General features: G+C 42.0%; 1 protein-coding gene across 5 annotated transcripts in view; it reads left to right on the top strand.

The window, feature by feature from the left end:
* Positions 1 to 24,732, top strand: part of Grin2b (glutamate ionotropic receptor NMDA type subunit 2B) — a 450,218-nt gene that overhangs the window by 91,978 nt on the left and 333,508 nt on the right. The window contains exon 1 of one of the 5 annotated variants that reach the window (XM_029478516.1): positions 6,456 to 6,542. The exons of the other annotated variants lie outside the window; for them this stretch is intronic. The gene's annotated coding sequence lies outside the window, so the exon portion shown is untranslated. Of the gene's footprint in view, positions 1 to 6,455; positions 6,543 to 24,732 lie in introns of those variants that run through there. 5 annotated transcript variants of the gene reach the window in all.

Raw genomic sequence — 24,732 nt, 5'->3', positions numbered from 1 at the left:
GAAATGTGCTTTGTTACCTGACAAGTCAGTGGTATGTCATGTGTGGTCTTGAAGGAAGGCTTGAAGACTGCTGTAAATTATCCCTCAATTAAGAAAAAAAAAATCAAAGGAACTCTTGCTCAGGAGAGATGGCCCACTAGTTAAGAGCATGTGTTGCTGTTGCAGAGGACCCAAGTTCAGTTCCCATCAGCCACTTCAGGCTCACAACCTATAACTGCAGCTCTAAGGGGTTTTATACTCTTTCATGGACCCCATTAGCCCTGTCCTTGCATGTGAACCTACATAAACAATGAAAAATGAAATAAATCCTTGAACTATAACTCTGTGGGTGTCGCCATCTACCAAGCATACCTGTGGATTTCTTGAAAGAGAGCACAGCCATGGCTACACATCCCGAGGGGTTTAGATCAGACAAAATAAGAAAAAGTTCTCAACATCATACCAAGCACACTTGTCTTTGTTTATATGATCTAACAGGAAGCAGACAGTTGGAAATTTCCCCCTTTTGACTTATTTAATTCCAGATGAATCATTTGGTTTAACTTATCATTTTGACATATAAAATAATTAAATCTAATATTTATAGATTCCTTAATGTGTGTCTGGCACTTGTTACCACTACGCTGTCTGCCTTCAAAGTGCTCAGGGCAGAAAAGAGACACTCCTTAGGACATTTCTGCCCATTTTCGTTTTCATTTGGATTGAACGTGGCTTATGTAAAGCACCCGATCGGCATGCAATGAAAGTCTTCAGCTTGGCACTGACCCACTTATTTTTGCCAGATCCTCATGTCTTGTCTTATTTTATTGAACAGTGCACCATCCTTTTCCGTGAGGGCCTTCCCTCCCCCACCCTCCCCAGTTTAGGAAAGCGACTTTTCTTTTTGGCTTTGAACAAGTAGGTGTTAGGCTTAAGTTAGCCTCCTATGTCAGTTTCATTAATGTGGTCTTGATTCTAGCATCCAGGTCTTTTCTAGTGTATTTTGAGTTTATAATGCATTTTGACTCTATTGGCTTCTAGACTTGTCTCCACCTTATAAACTAGAATGTCTTGAGGCAAGCCACGGTGCTTTCTGAATTTTAAGTTTTCTCCTAAATGGGAAACATGATCCTTATATAAATTCAATACAGAGTTTGACAAAACTCGGTTCTCAGTCAGTGGTTGTGGAGGCAGCAGCGATAACAATATTCATATTAGGTAGCCATTGTCATTATTTTTATTCATGTTAAGGAATGCACCAGGAAGTGTGAAAGGCAGCCAAGGAAGGGATATCTTGGTTGTATTTCTTTAGTCAGGTGTATGTGTGCAGCTATGTGAGTGTATGTGTGCATCTATGTGAGTGTATGTGTGCATCTATGTGAGTGTATGTGTGCATCTATGTGAGTGTATGTGTGCATCTATGTGAGTGTATGTGTGCATGTGTAGGTGAGTGAGTTTATGTGCCCGTGCACATGTGCAGAAGCCCAAGAAGGCTCGGTATCTTTTTTTACTCTCTGTCTATTCTCTGAGGCAAACTCTCTTCTTTGATATGAGGCTCAACTTTTCTTGGCTAGGCTGAAGAGCTAGTGAGTCCCAGCAGTCTTTCCACAGGGCTGGGTTACAAGTATTTGCAGAATGTGCAGCTTGCAACATGGGTGATGAGATCTGAGCTGCTCTTAACCACCGAGCCATCTCTCCAGTCCCTATGATTTGCTTCTTGTGTTCTCCTTATGGCTATAAGCAGAGGTCTCTGGCTGCCATGGAAACCAAGACACTAGTTACATATTTGTAGTTAAAAATCCCATGCCCAGAAACGGGTACCCTGGGGTTCAAATCTCCACTTTGCTCTGAATGAGTGATATGGTATTTGACCTTTGCTCTGAATGAGTGATATGGTATTTGACCAGATGCTTGATTTATCTCTAATAAGTTTTGATTAGCAAATGCAAATATATGTATAAATGACATGCCATAGTGGCTGGGTATATTATTTTTCAGAAACTTACATTATCTCCTCTAGTTCTATTTCAAATAATATTAGACGCTAGCTAAGAAGAATGAAGTAGAAAATGATACATTCTAATATTAGATACTCATGGGTCCTATTTGTTGATTGAAGGTTTGATTAGCTCAAAAGGAACGGAGGAAAAAAACCATTTAACCCATGGGTATTTGTTGTCAGTGCTCTTTCTCCTCTCTCCTGTCTTCCCTCTTTTCCTCATTTCTTTCCTCCTCTCTTCCTCCCATCCTCCCTTCCTCTCTCCCTTCTCCTTCCATCCTTTCCTTCTTCTCCCCCCTCACGCCCTCTATCTTCCTCATCAATAAAATCAACCCTTGTGGTAAATCTCATCTAGACTTAGGTAGCCTTTTACTACCAATATGACGGTGGGAGAATTTAAGCAGAATAAGATGATAAGGATCAAGTTGCTAAGATAATGAAGCTCTGGAGCCCCATCATCCCCCAGCTGAACTAGTGAACTGGGTAATACTCCTTCACTGTGCCCCCTTCAATAAAACCATGCTCTCATTACATAGCTGTCACACAGCCTCATTTAAATATTTTATCCACCAAAAAGTCTTCGTGCTTTCTTAACATATATGTGTATATATTAAATACTCTTTAAAGATCTGTAGACTATTATTTCTAGCTTGAACTTTTGAGATTCTCTTAAAGGGCATCTTGTGAGAAAGGCACCTTGCTCAGGATCCTGGAGTTAATGATTTCCATAGGTCCCTGGGCTCTGTTGGAGAGCCTGTCTTTTCTATAGATTTAAACAGTTGGGATGCGTAAGGGCTATGGAGATCTTTCTTGGGAAATGACAGGAACAGATGGCAATATTTTCGTTCACACTACTTTCAAATGTTAAAGATTTGGGAGTCTCCTAGCCAGTCATCTTGAGCTCCCTTTATTCAGGTGTTTCTGTTTTGTGTGTGTTCCTTGGTAACGTTTAGCTTTGCAGCTTAATGGGAGTAAGACTGGGGAGCTCTTTATTTGGGAGATGCTCTCCGAGCAGGCAATGTGTTTGGACAGATTCTTCAAGGAGCTCCAGGTATACTTATTCCCTAGTCATCCTGCTGTGAAGGTCTGCCTGGGACTTGCTGCAGTAAGGTGTACTGACAGGGCTACTGAGAGTTTTTTTTTTTTAACCTGCCAGGAATTTCTCCAGTGATTGTCTATTTCTTGGAATTGGAGGAAGGAAGACAGGAGGGCAGAATGGCTGCCTTTTTTAGAATAATGGAAAAGCATGTGGGAAAAAGCAATCTGTCTTATGCAGTTAAGCATCTTCATCGTAACTGTGGTCATAACTAGGATTTGTCAAGAGCCAGATGCTCTGGCCATATTTATATCCACCATCATTCAATTTTCACAAGGATACTGCAGGGTAGATATTTTATGGAAGACAAAACTGTGGTCCAAGACACTTAATAGCTTCTCAAGGTTCCACTGATACTCTATGTTAAAGCCTTGGGAGAGAGAGAGAGAGAGAGAGAGAGAGAGAGAGAGAGAGAGAGAGAGAGAGGAGAGATTAAGTTGCTTGAGACGTGTGAATCATCTTTATGTTTAAAGATCAAAGGCCCAGCCTCTCTGGTGCGTTTTATATTCTGAACTTTGCTGAGGACGCCATCTGTCTACAGAACCATGAGATCACCATACGATAGGAATAAAGAAGCAGCAATTATTTTTTAGCATGACATACAGAAGCTATTACCATGTAGCACACATTATATTCATTCTGGAGATATATCTCAGAAGTTCTAAATGCTGCTGTGGCTTTAATAATCGCATCCTTTGATTGCCCACTTGTCCGTAACTGTGTCTGGGTGGACGGTTTCTACGGCCTCACGCACCGTGGAGATGCTGCAGACGTTTGTTCTTTTTGCTGGGCACCCTATCCTCACCTTGATGCTATTCCAAATATCTGCCTTGATCTTTAATTACAGTCCCCGTGGGCTTGTCATAGCCAAGCTCATCCTGCCCCCTTAGCTTCCTCAGCTCTGCAGCTGACTCCCCGTCCACTATTACTCTGTCCTGGCAATGCCTTTGCTGTTCTCAGCTCTGAGCCGATTGCCAATTAAAGGGAGCTGGCTCATTTCTGGCGGCTTCTATTATCCTGGCCCCCCTTCCAATATCGCAATGTCAGCCTTCATTCACATACTTCGTTTTTAAAAAGTGTGTAACCCATTAGTGTAAATATTGAGCATAGAAAGTGGTAGGCTTTGTTACTGCATTTTCCTACACCTGTGACTGCTCTTTGTTCTAGCCTGGGCCCCTCATCCATTGTCTTTCTCACTTTTCTGTCCAATTCTTGTTGCTGTCTTTCCTTCACTCAATTAGTTCTCCAGTCTGCTTTTATGACACGTGTATTATGTTACACTCCCTTCCGCTCTTTTCCTCCTGCCTTAGATCTCCTTAGATCACACACACACACACACACACACACACACACACACACACACATGTACACACACAGGTGTACACACATATACACATACACACATGCATATATACACATGTACACACACACACACACAAGAAGATTCCATATGTGAGAGAATACATGTAGTATTTTCCCTGGTTCATTGCATTTCACACAATAATCTCCAGTTCCATCCATTTTCCTGTAAATGCCACGATTTCACTTTATTTATGGCTGAAGAATTCCACTGTATAAATGAATCATAGTTTCTTCATCCAGTCGTCTGTTGATGCACACGTGGGCTAGTTACATTTCTTAGTTATTGTGCATCTGCTTGAACTTCTGTATGTAGGAATAATTGTATATTAAAATTTCTTGTTAAGTAGTATAGACATAATATGTAATATAATTAATAATGATCTACACATGTCTATGTTAGTGTCCATTAGATATAAAGGGAGTGTAGGTATTGTGCCAATGTGCTTCAAGTCATGATTTAATCAACTTCTACTATAGGCAATATAGCCACAGACTATCAAGTCAATATAGCCAAGACTATTAAGTCAGCAGATACCTCCTAGGCTTCAAAGTTAGGAAAGAGAGACCTAAAGTTCTATATTCAAAGCTTCTTTTCTCCCTCCCTCCCTCCCTCCCTCTGTCCCTCCTTCCCTTTCTTCCTCTCTTCCCTCCTTCCTTCTTTTCTCCATCCCTCCTTTCCTTCCTTCTCTTCTTCCTTTTCTTTTTCTTTCTCTGTTCCTTTTTTGGGAAGCAGGTTTTCCATATTCTAAATGAACCCTCAAACTCACTATATAATAAAGGATGACCTCAAACTTCTGACCTTTCTGCCCCCACCTCTGAGCACTGTCTCAGTTATGGACCACAATACCTTGTTTTGTGGTGCTGGGATCAAACCCATGCTTACTAAGCAAGAATTCTCTCAACGGAACTGTATCCCCAGCCTTCGAAACCTCTTTCCGAAAACCTCAGACTAAAACCTTATCCACTCATCCTGCTCACTACAACAAGCTTTATTTAGAAAGCAGATAGACACTTGGCTAGAGTTGGGTTTATGGAACCTGTTTTTCTGTTATTTCTTAAGCTTTTCTGAAGTTCTGGCCTTGCAAATTCTCTGAAGAGCCGCTCTGCTCAGGGAGCACCTGGGAAGGAGGCATCGCTTCAGACTCTGCCTTTGCTGCTGGTTGAGGTCACTGACGACAGTTCCTGTCACATAGCAGCTGGTCAAGTTCCTTTAGTCGAGGGACATACAGAATGTCCATGAATGAATAGCTGAGCATCCTGGTGATGGTACTTCAGCTTCCCAGCTTCTCCCGTATGCAGAAGTCAGGTGTAAATGCAGTGGTCTCAACCAGTGGAAAACCTACAAATTGTCCCTGTCCCAAGATGGGTGAGGGAGCTTGAGAAAAGTGACTAAGTGACTTCACTGGGCCTCAGTTTCTTCATAGGATAAAGGGGGGGGGGAGTCTTAGTCAATGTTAGAATACAGCAGTAGATTGCTGTGGAGAGAAACCGTGACCATAACAAGAAAGCATTTAATTGGGGCAGGCCCTAAGTTTCAGAGTTTCAGTCCATTATCCTCATGGTGGGGAGCATGGCAGCATGCAGGCAGACATGGTGCTGGAAAGTTCTACATCTGCACAACAAGGCTGCAGGAAGAGAGAGACATTGGGCCTGGCATGAGCATTTGAAACCCCAAAGAACACGCCCAATGACACACTTCCTCTAGCAAGGCCATGCTTCCTAATCCCTGACTAGTACTGCAGACTCCCTAATGACCAAACACTAAAATATATGAGCCCATGGGGGCCCATCCATATTCCAATCACCACAGAGTGGGGTGGGGGCGTTCTGTTCAATCAACCAATGCTTCTCCGTTCTAATACTCTTGGCCATATGTCTGCTTTGCATGCACGTCGCATCGACACACAGAGTAGTCTTTATAGTCACATGCAAGAGGCTGAAGCACTTTAGCTAAACCAGATAACCCCAAATTGGATCATGACTCTCACTCTACAGAGACGCTTCTTGCCAACACGATCCATCACAAGACTCCTTGAAGTCACGAGTAGGAAACAGAAGACGCAAGACAGATTGATGGACTTAACTTAATTTTGCCCAGATAACGAGGTAAATATTTCACAGGCTTGTAATTGCTAATCACAACATAGTCTTAAAAATTTAGTAGCATTACGGAAAGGGGGACAGGAGTCTTCATTCATCTGGTTATTTGCTTCATTTCGGCTCATCCTTTTTTTTTTCCCTCTGTTTCTTCCTATTAAATGTCTGCTACACATCCTTGAAATATGGATAACATATAACCAGCATTTTTTTTTTTTTTGCTGATTATGAAGGTAGCATATGCTCATTGTGAGATATTTTAGGGAGAAAAACAGAAGTTGGCAGAATGGAAACAAATCACTCACATTCTTGACAAAGACGATGGATATTGTCTTCTAGCATCCTTCGTATGCAATCTTAAATCACTCACATTCTGACAAAGACGATGGATATTGTCTTCTAGCATCCTTCGTATGCAATCTTAAAGAGATGAAACCACGATGCTTCCTCTGCCTCTGTTTTTGATTTAACTTCACAGCATAAGCAAAAGGATTATTCTACAATATTAAAAACTCTTGGTAAACATAATTTTTTAGGCTATTTAGCATTCTGTCATAGTGCTATAGTATAATTTACTTAACCACCTTCTTAGTGTCAGCCATTTAATTACTTTCAATTTTTCACTGTTATAAATGATGCTGCAGTGAAGACTTTGGTGTACAAAGTCTTTCTGTCTGTATTTTGCATTCTTTCCTTAGCAGAAATCCCCAGAAATTGAATTACAGGGTCAGAGGTGTGAACAGTTTTAAGGCTTTTTGATCCATAATATCAATCAGATTTTCTGAAATGCTTTCTGCTCATTTGTGTTCCCTTGTGAATGTGTCATGGTTCATCCTACCCTTGCCTATTGCTCTTTAAAAGTAAGTTATCCTTAGGATAGGTAGATAAAAATTACACTTTAACGCTGGGCTAATTTTTATTTCTATAACTGATTCATTTAATTCTTTTCCATGTATGTTCATTATAATTTCTCTTATGATATTTCTGTTCATATTTGCTATGAATTATAAATTACTTGGCATATTGGTAAACATAATTATATGCCATCACTTAATAAAAATACAAACTCCCCCTTTCTCTTAAAAATGCTGGGCTGGGTTGTGGCTTCTGAGATGACTCACTAGATTTCTTAGTTTTGTTACCTGTTGCTGTGGAAAATACCCCAGTAAAAGTAACTTAGAGGAGAAAGGGTTTATTCTGGCTTCCAGTTCATGTTCACAGCATGTTATTGCAGAAGGTCACACAGAGAGGCGCTCAGGACAGCTGGTCACATTACATTCATGGTCAAGAATCTGAGAGCAAGGAATGCATATAAGCTTCAACTCAGCTTGCTCTCTCCACTCTTCTACAGTTCAGAAACCTTTGCCTAGGGAATGGTACCTCCCAATGTGGGTTCTCCCATCTTTATTAACATAATCAAGATAGTCTCCCATAGACAGGCAGGCCCACAGACCAATCTGGTATATACAATCCTCATGATAACTACCTTCCCAGGTGATTCTCGATTAGTTTAAGCTGACAAGTCAAAGAAACTACTACAAAAGGTAAAGGAGCTTGCTGCCAAGCTTGAACACCTGAATTCTATTCCCAGGACCCACATGATGGAAAAAGAAAACTGACTTTTTCAGATTTTTCTATGACCTCTATGTGTGCTATAGTACACACATTCATTCATATACACACACACACACATATATATATATATATATATATATATATATATATATTCATATGCATCCATACTTACATATACATGTATACACACACATACATATACATATATATATATATATATGTATATATATATGAGTCAAATATTGGGCTAAGGCGATGGATTAGTGATTTAAGCTTGCTATAGAAACATGAAGACCTGAGCTCAGATTCCCAGTACCAAGGCAAAAAACCAGACGTGGTGGTTGATGTCTGTAAACTCAGCTTTCCACAGCAAGATTGGAGGTGAGGATTGAAAAAGGTCTGGAAACTTTTAGGCCAGCTAGCCTGGCCGATGCCATGGAGAATAACAGTAGACCTTGCCTCAAATAAGGTAAAAGGAGAGGACCCATTCAGAGGTTGCACTTTTGTCTTCCAAATCATATGTCATAGCATGCACACCCCCATTAATATATATGAACATACCAAACACACACACACACATGACCTACACACATGCACACACACATATGTATGCATGCATGCACACATGCATGTGTACACATAGATACACATTTTTATTGTTCCTCTTGATGGAGGTTTTTATGTATTATTATTTTTATGAAATCTAGTTCTAAATATAAACTTTCATAATATGATCCTGAGTATATGTTTTTCAAATCTACAGAGATTAAATTATAGAACTGAGTTTGATATGGCTTTTCAGATATATAGTAAAGTGAGATATACAGTCATGTTAATTTTTCACAGACAGCTAGAATTTTATCACATTTTTTTTGTAGTTTGGGATTAGTCAATGTTGATCAGAGGATTTGATGCATTATTAATATCTAATATTTTGATCTCTTCCTACTTTTCACCAATAGATTAGTTGATTTGAACGACAGTGGATAATGGTTTGTCTTCTACTTGATGTCACCATTTGAAGATTTTCCTGACACTAAAATCTTTCTAGAAATATCGTTGTTAATGGTCCCATTGTTCCTTTGCTTTCTACCATTTGTCCCCTGCATGGTTCTCCATTGGCACAGAATAGCAGGAACATATATGGTCTCAGCAGGCAGCCATGCTGTTAGAAATCAGCATGGGTACAGGTCCTATGAATATTTTATTGATAATATTGATGACATACTGTTTGCTGCTTTGAAATATGACTGTTTAGATGCAATTCCAAAGCTGTTCAGAATGACTTAATCAAATTTATTTGTACAGACATACTCAGATATGGGCCAAGTGTTAGCCATTGATCAATGTTGATCAAGCCAATTTGAATATTGAACGAAGCTCAGAGCCAACAGAATAACAAGGATAACAAAGATGTTCTTGGTCAGAAACTCAGTCTGCCCTCAGGTCTTCCTTCCTGCTCCGAGCTTTGAATCCTCTAGGTCCATCAATGAAAATGTATCTGCAGGAGGTCAAGTGCTTACTCATTTACAGCAAGTTTTACGGCTCATTCTCTAAGACGCCTGTCATTTCACACCGTTTGTGGGGACTAGCTGAATACTTCCACTTCCTCAAAGTCTTCAAAAGGTGACTCATATAGGCCATAGGTGGCTCTTGGGACTCCTTTTGGAAGCTTGGGCCTTGACAATGCTGGGCTTTTGGGGATAGTTGGAATTTATAGACAAAACTGTTTTTATTCAGGGTGTCAATCTCTGCCCTACCCCTGTCACTTCTGAGTAGTGAAGTTGATCATTGGGAATGAAGGGGAATGAGAGGTTCAGCTTCATTGTGTGCACTGTCACAGCTCCAGGTACCCGGAAATCTGTTCACCCCAGCCTCCTGGGTCAATTAGGGAACTTCACTTACAAAGGGAAGATAAGTCTATCCCGTGCTCAATTTCATCATAAGAACCTGAGTTAGTTTTAAGCATAATGGTCTTTACAAAGAGAGCAGGGGCAGAGAAGAGTGTGGAACGCTTGTTGAATTCAATATAAAAGCATAAAATACAAATTAGAACTGGGCCACTGGGAGCAGGAGCTTGTGAATTCTTTCTCTCCCTCTGTCATAACACCAGTGAAAGGCATTGCTGAGAGTTAATTTGAGGAGCTGAGCTCTGTTCTTGGGGACAGTTGTGTTAACCTACAGAAACAGTTCCGTTTGTCCCTACTTCTGTATGCACAGTCACGGGACCGTTTCTATGATTCAGATCTAGCCTCTGCCATTTATTAAGTCTAAGAACTTGGGCAAGAGTTGTTATCAGGAAGCTCGGATGACAAGCTGATATTGCGCCTGATATGTAATAAGTGTGAATATTAGCTGTCACCATGATTCTTTAGAAGCAGAGTTGAGGGTCATTAAAAATGAGATTGGTTTCAAGCGGTTGGGTTCAAAGAAAGTGGTTGTTGGGAAGAAGGTAAGATCTATTCCAGAATTGGTATGAGCTTCTCAGAGGACAGTCAATTGTCATCCTCATTTTTGTTTGACTCTTTCCTTTCAAAGGACAAGGCGACTCTTAACATATTATAGTTTTGATGATTTAGAGGGGGTCCTGTCCTCACTAGAGAAATAATTATCAATTTGGTGGTCAGTTTCGTTGACAGTTTCCCTTAGATCTGGGCACCTCCTCAGTGCTGAGGGTGGTGGCAGTGGCGATGGTGTGGGCTGCCGTGTATGGCACATACAGTTCACGATCTGAGGCTAAGCAGAGAAGACAGCTTTACAGCTGCTGGTCTGACCCTGTTTGACCAGCACCATTATAAATCTCACCTTAGAAAGCTTTGTAAACTTTATTTTTTTTCCTAAATTTCTTTAGAAGGCCATGAGGCTCATCTGGATGGTAGGTGAGGACATTTAAATTTAGAATTACGAAAGAGACTACCAGCTTCTATGCAGGTTAAGAATAAAACTCCAGATTGGCAGGGAAGTCTCGGGAGCCCCATTTCACTTGTAACACACCTATTGAGAAGCACAGAGTAATGGTTTGAAATGGGCATTGTAGGCTTAAATGTAATCCAGTGGCACCTACAATTTCCCAGGGCTTAGCATCATTAACGCTGGTCGGGACCTTCATAGAAGGAGAAGGAGGCGCCGATGCACAGAAGATGTTCTTCCTTCTTGAACTGGATTTGCAGTCCCCTCAGAAGAAAAATGCCAATGTCTTGGCAGAAAACACAAATTTGCATATTATTCACAGGCATTTGCATACCGAGTTCAAGAGGCTCTATCTTCAAGTATGTAAAATAAAGAGTGTAATCTACTGCCATTGTGTTCCAATCCAGGATTCAGGGCATTACACAAATGAAATACATAACACATTTAAAGATCACATTTCTGAAGACGGAAGACGGCAATCAGTCGAAGGTGGTGGTGAATCAGAAATACTGACTGGGAGCAGAGACTGTCTGGCGTGGCTGGAGTGTAGGATGGGTAAAACTGCTGCCTTAAATGTCCTCTGCAGAGGAAGTCTGCTTGGGTGGGTCTCACTCCTGCTGGAGTCTGCAGTGTCAGAGCCATTGTGCCAAGGCGTTCCCTCTGCCAAGGTGGAAAATATGCACAGTGGTGTCTGAATAGTTCTGCTGTCTCCTAAATCCTAACTGGGCTAGACAAAAGTCACACTCTGGTAGTTGGGCATGGTGGTGCATGTCTTTAATCTTAGTACTAGAAAGGCAGAGGCAGGTGATGGCTACGAGTTTGAGGACAAGTCTACATAGTAAGTTCCAGGCCAGCTAAGGCTACATAATAAGACCCTATTTCAAAACAAAAGAAAACACCCAAAATAGTCATATTGTGTACAAGAAGAAGCCTGACACCTGTCTTCCATTCCATCCTAGGAATCTTCCATGTCTAAGCCTAGAGACTTAATTACTGGTACAGTAACGAGTTGAGGGGAGGATGGGAGAAATGCAGTCAGTTCTGACTGGACAACCCTTCAAGGAGCAGCCTGTCTCTGCAGTAGGCATTGCATTAATAAAAATGGTTCTACTAAGCGATGCTACTTATAGTTAAGTCCCCCAGCTTCCTCCTCTAACTACATTGCCACCCCTTATCTTCCCCAAAATGAAAATTCTTGAGCTGGTACTAGACAGGCTGATTAGCAAGTTATTCAGATTACAGTATCACCCAAACGTGGTTTATGTCCTAGGGGATGACATTGGGCATGCAACCCTCATAGGAAGTAAAAGCCCAAAGCTTCTCAAAAAAAGCAGAGATGAAGCAAAAGGAGGGGTTTGGTGCTCTGGTACTGAGGACTTCCCAGAGATATGATACCTGTTTGTCATCAGAACTGAAACATTCTCATCTCCTTAATGTTCAACAAGCCATGAAGATCAACTTCAAGGGGCCATGGAATTGGAGCAGCAGACCCAGGGGACAGTGAGTGTGAAGATGGTAAGAGAGCTGGTCTAATCCAGCAGTAAGGGACATACCAAATCATAGGGTCCAGGTGGGCTGAAGGACCATGGGTCTAGACCCATCCCTTACTGAGAGCATAGAAGGAAGGCAGAGGTAAGAGTTGGAAGAGGACCCAGGCTCCAGTTGGTATACTGAAATTCAAGACAGATTTCTAGATGGGGTAGGGCATGTTAGAGCCATGAGGGAAGCCAGGCTACCCAGCTATCAGCCCCATCCCCCACAAGACTGGTGGGCTACAGGGTCCCAGATTCCTCAGTTCAGGGAGGATAGAGTTAGGTCCGGAAGACTGTTTGAGTGGTTCCCACTCACAAGTGGTCCTACCCATAATCTTGATAAAGCTTTAAATGTTTTCTCTATTTATTCATTTTTCTTTTATTTTTGAGGTAGTTAAATTATATCATTTCTCCTTTCCTCCCTTGATAACCTCCAGTATATCCCTCCTTGCTCTTACAAATTCATAGCCTCTTTTACATTAATTGTTGTTACGAGCATATATGCATGCACATATATATTCCTAAATGTAACCCACTCAGTCTGTGTAATGTTACTAGTCCATATGCATTCAGGGCTGACCATTTGCTATTGGGTAACCAGTTCATGTCATCTTCCCACACAAGAGTTTTTTTCACCCTCAGAATTCCTCAGTTAAGTGTACTTCTTGATGTAGGGTTGAGATCTCACAGGCTCCCCCATCTACTTTGTTTTAGGCTCACTGGTGTAGTCCTTGTTCACGTATATTTAGGCAGCCATGTTGCTAAGGCTTTATGGGTAGTTTCTGACATTACTGGGAGACCCAATCTCACAGCGAACTTCCCAATCCTTCGGCTCTTACAGTCCTTGCTTTCCTTCTTCTGAAGTGTTCCCTGAGCCTTAGGTGTGGGGGTGTTTTGTAGATGAAGCCATTGGAACTGGGCCCCACAGCTCTGCGTTTTGATTGGTAGTGTTTGTGCAATGGTCTTCTTCTGTTGCAAAGAGAAGTTTCCTTGATGAGGGATGAGCCAAGAGCCTCAGATGATAGAGCATCTGTGATGCTTTTTTTCCCTGGATCTTGGTTACTTGGTTCAGTATTCTTTGGTCAAGCTTTCCTTAGAGGTATTCTGCTCTACCAGGCTGGAGAAAGACAGTAACTGAAAGTGAGCTCTGTTCGTCTGACCATACATTTCTCTCTGTGACTGCCTCGTGTTTCACCTCCTTAACTCAGATGCCCTTCTTTTTGTCACCTGAATGAAGGCCAGGCCAATTTCACCACTGCAAAAATGCATCTTTGGTGGCATCCCAGAAGAGCTTTAGGGTTGAGAGTGCAGCCATTTCATAGGGTAGCAATGGCTTGGCATGGTCTTGGGGAACAGATGGGCTTTACTGTGACTTGCATGCCAGCCTCTGTCTCGTCACTGGCTAAGTCACTTAACCTCTTGCACTTGCTTTTCCCATTTGCAAAATGGGTGTTTAATACACACGTGCCTCGCAGAGGTTTTGTGAGAATTAATTAAGCAAAGGTTACAAAGTAGTTGGAAAATGAAGCACTAAATGTTATTAAGTTGGGTAATTATTCTATGCTAACAGGCCTGGATATAAAAGCATTTTTCGTGCTCTATCCCAGTCTAAATAGGTAGATGGCAATTTTGTTTTCCATGTCTCTATGTGTTATGTATATTAATTTAGTAGTTAACCACTGCCAGCTCTCTTCTTTTTAAAAACAAACAATCTGGGAGGAGTCAGGAGATGAGAAATATATTGTATATATTTCAGAATATATTGTATGAGAAAAATTCAATTAAAAAAGAAAATCCCTTTGTGTTCATCCATCAGAAAAATCTATATTTTTATTTTATGTGTTAATGAGTGTTTGCCTGCATATATGTACGTGATCAGAAAAATCTATATTTTTATTTTATGTGTTTATGAGTGTTTGCCTGCATATATGTACGTGGAATACATACATGTATGACTGGAACTTGCAGTGGCCAGAGAATATGTTGGATTTCCTGGAACTGGAGATATAGAAAGTTGTAGGCTACTCCTTGGGCAGGGAAGAAAACCTGGGTCCTCTGCAAGGGCAGCCAGTGATAGCACACTGAAGTCATCTCTTCAGCCCCAAAATAACTTCTTTCACATTTCAATTATTTTACCAATTTCTTCACTATTTTTATTTTCTATTTTTAATACCAACTCAACTGTCTTGTTTGCTCAGCAGAGTTGGACGTTTGTTGGTTTCAGTGCTGGGGACTAACCCTATGTGTGCACTAGACAAGGACTTGGCTGCTCAGCTACACCACCCCAGCCTGTAACTGACTTCTCACTGAGACAACACCCCAGTAGATCTCTGGAAGGGATGAAGGTGGTCTGGGAACTTTGCCAGACCTGAGGGTTCAGCTCACGGCCATCAAGTCAGAGCCAATGCCACCATACTACAGGACACAACACAGTTTTCCTCACACTTCAGAAAGAAGGTGGCCATGCCTGGCCACCAAGCCAGCTGCAGAACTGAAGGTCTGAGATCCCAGCCGGGGGAGCATTTATTGGCGCTCTTCTCTTTCCAAGGTTGTGCCAAAGAAATAGAACCCATGAGAGCCACAACTTCCCTCCGTCTGATACTCATTTTCCATAACTGTCACTTGCCCTAAGAGACCGGCAAAGGGTCAGACTGAAGAAAGTCCCCAAGTGCTCTGGAATCGAGCTTCTGATTAAACACAATCTGGTCTTTTAAGGAGTCGGGTTTCTTTTTCTGTTCTATTCATGCTGGCTTTTGATGATCTTCTTTGTAAGAATTCCTTTGAATTCTATGCTTTCTCTTCCATATTAGTTTTCTTTTTCTTTCTTCCTTTCTAAGCTTTGAGGAGAGACAGAACTTTTCTTTCCATGTAGATGTATATATATAGTTATAAAAGCATTTTTAAAACATCAGTGGCAGTTGGTTTTATGAAACATCTTTGAACTGTGTGCCCATTTGTAAGGTACTTGTTTGTGTAACTATTATCCGTTGCAGAGGAAACTTTTCAAAAGTCATCTACATTAGTCAAATGTTATATTCCGTTATCATTTTGTTTTTATTTTCTGCATCTTTCTGTGTTTTCTTCTAAGATATTTCTACTCACCTTTATAATTGTTTTCCAAATTGACAATTTATTTCCCACTTCTTACATTGTGGGTGTCTTTGCTGTTTTGAGCAGACACCATGACCAAGGCAACTGTTATAAGGACAACATTTAATTGGGGCTGGCTTACAGGTTCAGAGGTTCAGTCCATTATCATCGAGGTGGGAGCATGGCAGCATCCAGGCAGGCATGGTGCAGGAGAAGCTGAGAGTTCTACATCTGCATCTGTAGGCTGCTAGCAGAATACTGGATCCCAGGCAGCTAGGGCAAGGGTATTAAAGCCCAAATTCACAAGGCCACACCTACTCCAACAAGGTCACACCTCCCAACAGTGCCACTCCCTGGGCCAAGCATATACAAACTATTAGAGTGGGGGCTGGGCACTTGGTAATCAAAAGCATAAAAGCTAGAGGTAGCTGTCTGGCTATGTGCCCCATCTCCTCCATCCACTCCCTCCACAGTCTGGGTTAGTTATTTCAATCTTCTGCACTTCAGTTTATTTTATGTTATGTGGACTTATAACCTGGGGTTGCACAATGTGTAATTATTACTGAGAGGAGCCCTTGGGGCATATCGCATAATAAGTGATACTTGTGTGCCTAAGAGTGAGTATTTAGTCTATGGACCTCTGTTGTCATATGACATGTCATTAGGAAACATCAAACCCTGGAGCTGGCATGTGTCATAAGATCATTGGAGAGTCAGGATATAAGTACATCTAGATTATTGGTTCTCAACCTTCCTTACAATGCAACCCTTTAATAGAGTTTCTTGTGCTGTGGTGACCCCCAACCACAAAATTACTTCACTACTCCTTCATAACTGTAATTTTGCTACTGGTATGGATGGTAATATAATATCTGATATGCAGGATATCTGATATGGAACCACCAAAGGGGCCACGCCCCACAGGTTGAGAACCACTGATCTAAAGCAACCCAGCAGAGTGGTGGATAATGGACAACTAATGAGAAGCTAGTACCTGTTCCACTCTGGTCTTTCCCCTTGCCTGTGGGAAGGCCTACTGCCTGGTCTGTATTTCTACTTCTTTGGCTACCTTTGCTTACTTAGCAGTGCCCCGCTATTGAAAATCTATCACCCACTCTAGTTTAAACTCCTAAGTCCATTGTTTACAAGTGACTATCTGTTAGCCTTTCTGTATTTTCAGTTCTGTTTTCTTCATTGGTTGAGTGTGGTCCAGGATTCAGTCTTGGACCAAGGCAGGAGCAAGTCAGGGGAGGTGGATCTATAAAGCAAGGGACATATAGGATGCTCGTTTTAAGGAAGCTTCTATAGGATATGGTTTTCAGTTTTTCAGTAAAATATATAGAGAGGAATGCATTTGACATCAAAGTAGCACATACACCTGTAAAAGTAAAATGGAAAACGACCTTTGCCCTACAGCTTAATAAGAACTGGGCTATATTAATTTGTCTCACTAGAAAAACCACTAGCTACGACTAGCCTGATGCTTGTGTGCTGAGCTAGAGAGGTGCCTCCACTTTTCTAATAAGGACTTTGTCATCTTTCATGCATGACACTTGGGCTTTCATGCATAACACATTGTAGCATGCGTAACATGCTACCTTAACCACCCATGTAAAGCACAGGTTCCCCAGTTCTCCAGTTCCTGGGTGTCACCTGGTTTTGCTTCAGGCCGAAGTTCGACCAGTTCTGCCTAGAGTTCATGTTTTCCTGGTTAAGGCTGGCTCCAGTCATATTGTGACAATACTGGTTCGTTATGGACGTTCTACTAAAATCTTTGCTTTTCCCTCTTTTTTTCCTCTTTTATGCACAAATGCTTTATATTATAAAGAAGTTGGAATCTCAAAAGCATTTCTTGGGACTTTTTGCTTGAAAACAAAACGCAACTTTCAGGTTGTGAGAACTTAAATTCTTAGAAAAAAAGCCATGGGCCTATGTTAAATATTTCACGTAGTTGACTGATTGGAACAATATGATTATGCAGAGTTGGGATATTGAAGATATAGAGACAAGTTGTCTTGGCTATCTTTAGTCCCCTTATCAGCCATTCATTGCCCACATCTGTGTTTGACCTAAACAACCTTTCAGCTGTCACCTCAAACCTTTGAAATGCTTCAACAAAGCAACCTTCCCTAACCTAAAATCTGAGAATGTCACCGAATAACATCCAAACCTGAACAATCTTCTCTGCTTTGCTCTAATACGCCACAAGATTCTGGGAAACGGCCTCACTTATGACTTTCTTTTCTTCTGTATCTATAAAAAAATTGTGCAACCAATTCCATGTTGGGACATATTATTCTGAGCAACACAAATCCATGGTCCAGGGAGACTCATCTTTGCTCAAAGTAAACAGCTTCTTAGTTCCTTTGAGATGAGACCTGTGTTCCTGCTTTAGCAGTATGCGGCTTTCCCAAACCAGATAAAGCTTTCCTGTGGGCACCCTTGCCTTCTACAGCTCTCAGACTTGTTGCTAGAGGAATGAAGGAGGCATCAGGATGTGTGTTATAGGCAAGTATGGAAGACCACACACACGGCAGGAGATGCCATTCATACTAGGCGAAGAAGGATGGAAGGGGTGATAGTCCTTTTATTAACATGGAAAGGTTTGTTGTGAAGCGCTTCTTGCCCTCCTCGCTGCCAGCAAGTTCTTAGGGATGTACAGCTGTGTGCTACACTTAGGGGCAGGGGCCTTTTATGTGCTTTCTTTATGCAATTGAAACTTAGGCCACAGTTTTTTTTGTTGTTGTTGTTTTGTTTTATTCTGACTGCTCTTTTTCTGTGGTTTAATATTTATATTTCATTGCCCATTGGGTTTCCTATGATGCATTGGGTGGCATCTAGAAATGATGTCAGTGGTGCAAACCTTATTCCCCAAGACAGTGATAATGACTTCTTTCTCTACATTTTGGTGCCGGGGACAGTTTTAATGTGATTTCCTCTTCCACCTTCTCTGCATCTTTTCATGGGTTTCAGATCTGTTATCTGATCTTCTTTGAGACTTTTGTGGCCTAATTATGTTCTATGTGAACAGCTATGACCACCTCTATGGTGTCTTCTTTGTTTCTCTTAGCCTCTCTCCCAAACTAGCCCAGATGACAAACTAGGTGAACCCAAAGCCTGTCTGTTCTATGTAAACTCTTTACCACTGAATTTATCTTCAGATCTTCAGATCACATGATTGTTATTATTTTTTTTAATCAAACTAGAATGAGCCAAAATGCCATCAGCTTGATGGAAGGCATCTGCACAATCTCCCGGAATCGTATCTCAACAGTGGAAGACTAGCTGCTCTACCTGTAAGATGAAGAACAAGATAGGGAAGCTCCTGCCTTGATTTCTGTGGATAGCTATATTGGAGGCCATTGCCAGGGATATAAACTAGGAAAAGAAGTAATAGGCAAAAGTGAAGCTGTCTTAATCTGCAGGCAACACGATTGTGAGAAGGCTTAAGTCAGCATGCCCAAGAAAGCTAGGAAACACATTAGGCTAGTCACAAGACGTTAAGGTATTAATTCACAAATATATTAATATATCAACACAAAATTATTTATATATTATTTACTACCAGTGGACAATTAGAAGTAGGCCTAAGATATAATATCAAATAGAGTTTACAGATGTACTCCCTGCAATTTCTGACTCAATGCCAAGAGGGTTTACCTTTTCTCATGTACCTGTGTTATGTTTAACCCTGAGCGTCCTAATAGGCTTTCTCTGTAGACGTTTACAACTGGTTCTAAAATTTATTTGGAAGCTTAAGAAGGCCAAAATGAGTTCAGAATAGAAGTAGGAAGCTGTGGGCTACATACAATACTGCCTGCAAACATGATCAGCTCCGCTGTATAACAGCAGTATTGAAATGATATGTTCTCGAATGAGGAAAACTGTAGCGATTGATCCAGGTAAAGTCCAGATGTGGATTCATGTTCACACCAGCTATGGACTTGACTGATGGTGAGGTGGTAGAGACAGATGATCTTTTCCCCTTATGGTATGGGGAGAGTAGTACATCTGTGTACAGCGTACACAAACACACACAAACCTTGATACATACCTTATGTATAAGCAGTTAAAGGCTCAAATTTGATAATTGTTACCAGAGAATTATGAAATTAAGCATGCTTTGGAAAAAGATCAGAGAAAAAGAACTTCGTGTTTCGGTTATGACAATGATTGCCTAGATACACAAAAAGTTCATGAACCATAACAAAATAATTGGCAAATTGAACTTTACAAAACAATAAGACTTCTGTTTTTTGAACACGAGTGCTAAGGAAATGAGAAGGTAAATATTTAAAGCGGGAGAGAAATTTGAAAAATGCACATCTGGCATAAAGGATCTATATCTAGACTGTATGAATAACTTCAGTAAAACAGCCACACAGAACACTTAAAGGTGGAGAAACTGAGTGGACACTGATAGAGAGGGACACCTGATGACTCAGCACTTGGCAAGAACATTAGCATTCCTGACTAGAAGAAAACTCAAATATACATCTTCAATGAGATAACAGTAAATGAAAGTACAGTGGAGGTGTGTTTGGGGGAAATAAGGAAAGGCAAAGGAGCAGAGAGGAGGGAGGGGAAGAGGCAAGGAAAAGTCAGTTTTATTGGGAAGAAGGTTGATGGGGAATAAAGAGATGGCTCAGCAGGTTAAGTGTGTGCCATGCAAGAGTGAGGCCCTGAACATGGATCCTTAGAACCCATAAAACGCCAGTTATGGCTGTGTGCCTCCACAGTCCCAGAACTCCTGGGGTGAGATTGAGAAACTCTGGATGAATGCTGGCCAGCTAATATAGTGAACACTGTGTTGAAAAGTAAGGGATTCTGTCTCGAATATGGTAGAAGGTAAAGACAGACACCAGAGGTTACCCTTATCGTCACAGGTATGTTGCAGGCCTATGCCTTCTCTCTCTCTCTCTCTCCTTCTTCCCATCCCTGTCTCTCCTTCTCCCTCCCTCTTTCCCTCCCTCCCTCCTTCTCTCATTCTCTTTCTCTCCCTCTCTCTCTCAGAGCTTTTCCAAAATAGAACTAATAAGAGCAGGAAAGGACAGTTGGTGAAAATCCATAATGTTATAGCCTCTTTGGAATGGTTTGCTTGCCCCTCCTTATGAGGTATAAGAACATTTGTCTATATAAGAACTGCATGTGAGTGCTCTGTTAGGTTTATGCATGATCACTGAAAGTGGAAATATGAAAATATGCATCAATAGTGTAGTATCTGCACAGGAAATACTACTTGGAAATAAAAAAGGTTAAAGTTTTCATACAGTAATACTGAAGAATTATAGAAAGGCATACTGTCAGATGATAGACTTTAGACACAAAAAGGCAGCCCACTATTTTATTGCATGTATAGAGCATTCTGGAACAGTAAAAATATGAGGGAAATCAGATCAGTAGTTGCTAGGAGAGAGAGAGAGAGAGGAAGAGAGAGAGAGGACTGACCCTGAAAGCACAGGTCCTCTTGAGGCACTTCATGGTGATGGTTGTTACGTCCTGTATACTTTTATATGTATGAGCCTAGAAGGGTGAATTTTAATGTATGCAAATTATATCTCAGTAAACTGGACCTTAAAAAAGGACTTTGTTATTAGTTAAAATTTACATAGTGATATATGCATACATGAATAATTTATTTGTCAGTTCCATTTAGCAATAACGAACCTCTCCATTTGCATAGCACCTCCTTTCAATTTGTGAACTACTTTCTTCTTTTTCCGTGGAAGTCTTACAACCTCACGTAATGGGCAACATGCTTGGAATTCAGTGATGAGCTTCCCACTGGGGTTCAGAGGGGGACAAGTGGGACAAGTGGTGTATCGAGGTCACATAGAAAACCTTTCTCAAATCGAGTTTTACCTCTTTCTCTCAAGGACTGAGAAAAACATGGAGACAGTTTGGGACATGGTATGGGAATGTGGACAAGCACATAGGGTGAAAAAAGAATGCTGACTGATCAGGTATGGGTGTGTATGGAGGGGCAACAGCTCGTTGACTAAACCCTACAGAGCTAAGGTAGGCTCTCAGTTTGTTCTTTCAAACTATGTGACAATATTTCTATATAGATTTAGGAGGGAAATCGAGAGTAGGGAAGACCACACAAGAGATGGCGTCAGGCCTCTTTTCCTATTGTGGGGCTGCAGATGGGAAAGTCTTACACTTGCTAAGAAAGTTCTCTACCACCAAGTGACAGCCCCAGCTCCAGGCCCAAAATCCGGTTTTAAAAGAATCAAAGCCGTGTGAAAAGCTGCTTTGGAAATGATTTTAATGGGGATATTTTGGTTTGGAATAAAGAAAGACCTCAGAGGAAATGTAAGAACAGTTTACGACATTTTACCAGGAGCTAAAGTATTTGCTAGAAAAATAGAGAAAACAAGGTTTAACTTACATCTGCCCATGAATTAGTCAATGGAGCTGGGTGTGATGGCACACCTGGAGGAACTCGAGTTTAAGAGCAGCCGTACATAGTGAGACCCTATCTCAAAACGACCTAAATAAGTAAGATAAAGAGAAATGGGAAGGGGACACGAAACCTTATTAAAGTGTTCCAAACATGCTAGCCTTGAAGCAAGGCAGGTAGCATGACAGTTGGGCTAATTGTGAAGCTAGACCTTTCTTTACGAGTTAGGAATGAGTAGGACCTGAGTCACCAGCTCATCTGGGAGAAAGGAAGGCACAGGGGCCATGGGTGAATCCCGGGTAAAAATAACAGTTCTGGAGGGAAGGAGGAAGGAAGGGAGGAAGAGAGACAGACAGACAGACAGTCAGAGACAGACACATACAGATAGGTAGATAGAAGGATGAATGGATAGATAGATAGATAGATAGATAGATAGATAGATAGATAGATAGATAGATAGATAGATAGATAGATAGAAAGAAAGAATAGTCCGGAGAGGGTAAGAGAATATAAGAGAGCAGAGGAGGGGGTGCCTGTGCCATCCGCAGGTGTAAGGGCGCTAGCAAATGCACAGAGGCTAAACACTGAGATGATGAGACACAGGTGCAGCTGATCATTCATTTTTTGTCATTCAACACTGGGGAAAATTACAGCATCAAGAAAGGAAGCAACGGCAGCGGCCCGTGTACATGGTACGTCAGGTGCCTTTGGTAAAACAGGATGGCTGCAGGTTTGGAGAGATGCAAAAAGAACCTTCAAGAAGAAATGTCATGGCAGAGAACACAGGATGAGGAAGAGATAAGATGGAGTAAGAGAGGCAGAATAGAAACAAGATTTGTTTTACACATATGCATATGTGTGAACACACACACACTCAGCCAAAATGAGCCAACTGAAAATCGACCAGTTCTTGATAAAGTTGAAGGGTTTCAGAGACACTGCAGGGCAGTGTGTGCATGGGTCAGGAGGAGCAATAGACAGAAAGAAACATGTAGAACATGCAGCCCTAGGATGGAGGGAGGAGGAGAGAAGTTTGAGCACAGTTTGAAGCAGGAGCCCAGGGTTGTTGTATGGATGCTCTTCTCGCCACAGGAAATGTTCCCGTGGAGAAGAATTCTACTCCCTGAATATCATTCCAATCAAACCACTACAGTGCATGCTCTCTCATAAGTGCCTCGGTTTTTAATGATAAAATTGGGGTCTGAACTTCTCAACAGCAGTTGTTCCTTTGCTAGTACCAGGAGGCCAGAGGAACCTCCATTGCCTGAGTAAACCAGCCCCCTTGACATTCTAAGTCTCTCTTAAAGGCAGTTCCACGTCCCATTTGCTGTGGAGGCTGAGAATAAATGGGATTTGGAGGGAGCAGATAGGATCCTTTCCCTCCAATCCTTCTTCTTCTGTCAGTCACGTGTTCAATACTGGTTCCTTATATGAACCTCATTTCCCCCATTCCTCCACTGCTGTCCTCATTGCCCTTCCTGTAAGCCAGGTCACACCAAGTCTGCCATCTTGCCAGGTCACACTGCCTGCCGTCCATCCCCTGAGCATCACTGTGCTGGCCTCCTCTCTGCCTTTCTCAGGGCACCTTGCTCTAGTGTCCTTACTCAGACTAATCCCTTGCCTTAGATACACCAGATCCTCTGAGCTCAGCCCAGAGGCCGCTTCCTGGGGCTGGGGAGATGGCTCAGTTGGTGAAGCACTCCCGAGGGGAGGTACAAACCGGAGGATCCACGTTCTATCCCCAGAGCCCACGTACACAGCTGGGCGTGGTGGTGGAGCTGGGAGAGCAGAGAAAGGAGGCTTGAAGAGCAGCCCGCTTAGCCTAGTTGGTGAGCTCCAGGACCCAGTAAGAGACCCTGCCTCAAAATACTAAGGGGATAGAGCCTGACAGTTCTCACATCCGGTATCTGCCTTCCACTCATACACAGAGACAGTGATGTGGACCCAGTGCGCGAACTGCCCCTGGGCTCCTTTCCAGTAAGGTCCAACCCAAGAGCTCTCTTCCCATGTCATTATTCTTGTACCTCACGCCCCCTTCACACTACCAATGCTCCTTTCACACTTCCCCAGTATTCTGCTACGCCCTGGCTGCCTCCCTGTGGTGAAGTGCTTGCTCATCCTGGGGCAGATGCCCAGCCTTGACTCCAACCCATGCTGCTGGGCTCATGAGCATGGGTGCACAGTGGGGGTTTGTTGACTTGTTGGGGTTTGGAGGCCTGTCTTGGTGTGTGACGTTGTTAGTCAAGTTTTCTGTTTTCCAACTCTAACACGGGGAAGTTACACACCTATATGGTACACCCTGGTGGAATGGTGGAGATTTCTGCCCACAGACTATTGCACTCAAGGTGAGGAGCTGAGCTTGGCCTCAGAAAGGAGGCATGGCCCGAGACAGCCTGTCCTGTCTCCTTTCATAGCTATGACGAGGGTAGACATGGTAATCGGGCTCAATGTTCATGCTGTCCCTGCAACGGCAGAGTGCTGCATTTGGGGACAGCAGCCCTTGGCTGTTTGAAATGAAAACCTGTATGAAGTGTTAGAGTGGCCCATTTGCGATGGCATTATTACCATGGCATGGGTGGATTTATATTTTACTCTTTTTTTTTAATATTTTTATTACATATTTTCCTCAATTACATTTCCAATACTATCCCAAAAGTCCCCCATAGCGCCCCCCACTTCCCTACCCACC

This window comes from Mus caroli, chromosome 6 (assembly GCF_900094665.2).
Source record: "Mus caroli chromosome 6, CAROLI_EIJ_v1.1, whole genome shotgun sequence".
In the NCBI taxonomy this organism is placed as follows: domain Eukaryota; kingdom Metazoa; phylum Chordata; class Mammalia; order Rodentia; family Muridae; genus Mus; species Mus caroli.
The sequence above is the reverse complement of the archived record's forward strand: the minus strand, read 5'-3'. Positions and strand labels throughout refer to the sequence as shown.